Below are 4,821 nucleotides of genomic sequence, written 5' to 3' on the forward strand. Positions count from 1 at the left end.
GTCCAAACAGGGATAAGCTGGGCCAGTCAGATTCTCACTCTCAAGAATTCAAACGAGGAAATATGGTGAGATTCGGGCAGTGGCAGGAAGAACAGAAGATAAAAGGGTATAGAGAGAGATCTTGAGGTATTTTAGGGACCAGGATCAAGTTAAAGTTATGAAGAAGCAGAAAACATTTCATTTAAATCAAAGACGTACAGTCAAGGGTGATGAATTCAGTTGATAGTATGAGAAGCAAGAAGACACAGAGAGAATACAGATTGAGATAGCAATGGAGTCACACTAAATGCATGCTTTACAGTGAGTATCTATCAACCTGCTTCTCTCAGAGATCCAGTTCCAGTCTCCATGAGATCACAAAGAGCAGCAGAGTGCCCCTGGACAATGTATGACAATTACATCCTTTGACTTTTGGGGGAAGATGATTTGGTTCTTAATCATCAGACCATGCACATTTCAGAAATTGAGAAAATAGAAAAGTGTCAGATATTTTATGGGAAAAAATTTCTCAACTTTCATTTTTTTCCCTCTACTTTATACAGTTAAAATTCCAATGAGAGAGAGAGCATTTTGTTCTGGAACATTCAGTGAGAGTCACTAGCAGAGTAGGTGAAGTCTTCCTGATGATTAAGAGTGACACAGACATACCCTTTACAAAATCCAAGCAGGCAAGTCTTTCAGAAATGGATCAAAATGAAGTTCTGTATAATAGTTGAGGGGCTTCTCTCTTAACATTTGAGCAGAGATGTTTTCTCAATATTGTTTGATAAAAGTTTCAGCATGGGGCTTCCCTGGTGGCGCAGTGGTTGAGAATCCGCCTGCCAATGCAGGGGACACGGGTTCGAGCCCTGGTCTGGGAAGATCCCACATGCCGCGGGGCACCTGGGCCCGTGAGCCACAATTACTGAGCCTGCGCGTCTGGAGCCTGTGCTCCGCAACAAGAGAGGCCGCGATAGTGAGAGGCCCGCGCACCGCGATGAAGAGTGGCCCCCGCTTGCCACAACTAGAGAGAGCCCTCACACAGAAACGAAGACCCAACACAGCCATAAATTAATTAATTAATTAATTAAAAAAAAAAAAGTTTCAGCATGGTTGTCGGAGGAGAAAGCAATAAGGTGATGGCTGCAATAGCCTATAGAACCTAAAGAGAGACAAAAAGACCCTGACCAGATGGAGTGTAACTAAGGAGACATTGTGGAATGGAAACTATCTGTTATGAAAAAGTAGAGAAGGCTATGGTGAAAGATTCAGAAAATAGGAATATTAGAATAGATGCTAAGGTGCTAGAGGAAAAAAGAGCCCTAAAATACAGGGGCTTGACTAACACAGTAATGTATTTCTCGGTCAAGAAACAGTCTAGTGGTCCAGATTGGTGGGAGAGCTTTCCTGTCTTCAGTTAATCATTCAGGAACATTGTTTCTTCCATCTTGCTGCTTCTGCAGTCCCTAGGGTGTTGTCCTCATTAATCATTTGAAATTAGATCAAGCTAGAAGGAGAAAGTACAGAGATGGAGGGCAGGCAATTTCCTTTTAAGCAAATGGTATAGAAGTCGCATACATTTTTTCCACTCACACTCTTCCACTTTCATTGGTGAGAACAAATCACCTATCACTGACCATAACTAGGTGCAAAGTAGGCTGGGTAGTGGAGGCTCTAGCTGAAGGTCCATGTGCCAGGTAAAATTCCACTATTAAGGAAGAAGAAAAGAAAGGATTTCTGGTAACCACTAGCAGCGTGCCACACCAAGATAATCCCTACTAGGGCTTAAATCTCTTGAAAAGTTTGGGAACCCAGGTCAATAATGTCTTTCTCTGAGAGCCCAAATCCATCTTTGTGGGTTATGAGTCAAAAGGCAAGTCTGTGAAGTCTGGCACAACAGTGCAAATGGAGCCTTTTAGTTACCACCATAAAACTTCAACTATTGTTGAAATCGTTTTCTGTTTGCTTCATCCCCAAAGATTCTGTGTGAAAGTCCAGAATATTTTCTTTGCTTTTCTAAAAGGCACAACATAGACCCTCTCTTTTAATGCCCTGAAAGATTAGCTCTGCTCGGGGATATCCTCAAATCTCAGCCTTTTGTTTTTCTCCAGAGCCTTCTTCAAGTGCTCCATTGTTTTTCCTCACAAAGGAACACAAGGCACACTCTCTCCAAAGGGGCCAAGGACTCTTAGTTCTCTCCTTCTGTCAGGACTTCTTAGGTAGCTCCAAAAGCTTAAATAAGTATTGGAATTTATTGGCTTATGTAACTTAAAAGCTCAAGGGACAGACTATAGGTACACCTTGATCCAGGGGTTCAAATTATGTCATCAGGATATTATCTCATTCCCTCTATGTCTCTCAATGCTACTTTTCTGAGTGTTGGTTTACTCCTTTGGCAAGTTCTCATTCATGTTGGCCTCAAACATTTCAGGCTTTAAGTTTCATAGCTCTGATTGTAGCAGGAAAAGAGAATATACTCCTTTCTCCTCAGCTGAAGCAAAAGTACCCAAGATTGTACATCAGTGGCTCTGATAGGATCACTGGTTCATGTTTGAATTAATCAATGTGACTGTGGAATTGAATGCTTTAAATGGTCAGCACCACATCATAGGAGAAGGTTAAGTCAACACAAATCAGTAGAAAGGAATATCAGGGTTCTGTTAGCAGAAGGGAGCATGGATCCTGGGCAACAAAACAACAACAGATGTCCATTGCTCATTTATTTGCCTATGAAGTTGACAAATCCAAACTGGTCTTAGGATGACTCTTAAATACTTGCCTTTGAATAAAGATACTTTAAAGCCCTTTAAACTGCTTAGTTTCCCTGAGTTTTCTTCTTGCAGTCATACTCCAAGTGTTTGTCATTATCGTGTCCTCATATCCTTTAACCCTGAGGGCAGGCATATGCCTTCCTGCAAGGACCTACTGATCATGAGTTACATCACAGTAATTGCCATTTTGCAATTATAATTTCTTAAGGTTTTCATTTTACAGCCCACTTCCATTTTCTGTAACTTCATGCTGTACTTTATTTCTTTTTTTAAAAAATTTATTTATTATTTATTTTTGGCTGTGTTGGGTCTTCGTTGCTGTGTGTGGGCTTTCTCTAGTTGCGGCGAGCGGGGGCTACTCTTCGTTGCGGTGTGCGGCCTTCTCATTGCGGTGGCTTCTCTTTGTTGCGGAGCACGGGCTCTAGGTGTGTGGGCTTCAGTAGTTGTGGCACACGGCTCAGTAGTTGTGGCTCACAGGCTCTAGAGTGCAGGCTCAGTGGTTGTGGCGCATGGGCTTAGTTGCTCCGCGGCATGTGGGATCTTCCCGGACCAGGGCTCAAACCCGTGTACCCTGCACTGACAGGCGGATTCTTAACCACTGTGCCACCAGGGAAGTCCCTGTACTTTATTTCTAATGAAATGGATTACTTAAAAAAACTTCACGTCCCATTTAATATAATGAGGGACACCAAAACTAAAGCATCCATAGCAAGAGTAACTTGTAAAGGATTTCAGGAAAGAAAACCTCCTTTATTTCTTAAACAGAATAATAGATCTCTCCAAGATACAATGGAGGCTGGTCCTATTGATAGTTGGTTATATACCCTGCCATAGTCTCTAAGGCTTGGAATAGATAAGACGTTTGCCACAGTAATATCAAGATCTTGTTCATATTAATGAGGACTAAGCAGGGAGCAGGGACTCCAGTTTTACCATTGTTCTCTTGGAAAAAGCTAGATTCGCTGGGACTTAAACAATGTAGTGTAGGGTGAGGTAGTTAAGACCATAGCCTCTGAGACTTTTTCCCCAGGATTAAAATTCTGCATCTACTACTCACTGCCTGTTTGACCTTAGGTAAGTTACTTGACTTCACTATTCCTTAGTTTCTTCAACTGCAAAGTAGAAGTAATAATAGTATTGACCTCACAGAGTTGATGTGATGCTTCTATGAGTTAATATGTATAAAATGTTTAGAATAGTGTGAGAACTATGAAAATAAAGTAAGAGCCATATAAATGCATAGTAAGAACTTTGTTAGCTATTATTATTTAATTTTTCATGAATATTCATATATAAATATTTAAATAAACAAAGTGAGGGAAGTATTCAGTAGCAAGTTCCTTGAAGAAACAACTGAAGCACAAAACCCACATCTTCTTTTTATGAATCCCACTTAAATTATCCACATCTGAGTAAGAAAGTGGGAATGACATACTAATGGAAAAACAGGCTAACCTAGTTTCACATTTGAGAGGTGGAATAATTTATGGGAAGGCTCTCAAGACTGCTAAATGCTGCAATCAAATCACTATATGGAGAAAGCTACAAAATCAAATTCCAAACAATGAAAACATTAGTTTCTTAATGGAACAGTTCCAACCATCTGGCGTTCATATGTTTGCAGGGAGGTTATTGTGCAGACATAATGACCCAATCCCACCTCTAGGCAAGAAGCTTTCATGAAGGAAGTTTACCCTGGCCATTTGTGGCTGGTTAATATCACGAGAAGAGGTTTTATGGGTTTTTTTGTTTGTTTGTTTTTTTGTTTAACTGTTCCACTGTTAATGTTTCAAATTCGAACTTTTTTTTCAAGAGAACACAGAAAGAAGGAACTTCAAATATATTTGTGGAGTGCAAAAGAGTGGGTAGGAGATTTCAGCATCTCAGAAATAAGCTTTTTCTTGAAGGCAAGTTTTAAAAAGAGGTGCCCTGTTGGCATAGGCTGGAATCAGTCTTGATGATAATCTATTATCTCTTCTAAACAGATTTAAATTAAATGTTAGATAATCGTCTCATCATACTTTAACAACCGATTTTGAATGAAACTTGGAACACGGAAAATAATGACATT

The sequence above is a fragment of the Eschrichtius robustus genome, chromosome 10 (assembly GCF_028021215.1).
Source record: "Eschrichtius robustus isolate mEscRob2 chromosome 10, mEscRob2.pri, whole genome shotgun sequence".
Lineage (NCBI taxonomy): Eukaryota > Metazoa > Chordata > Mammalia > Artiodactyla > Eschrichtiidae > Eschrichtius > Eschrichtius robustus.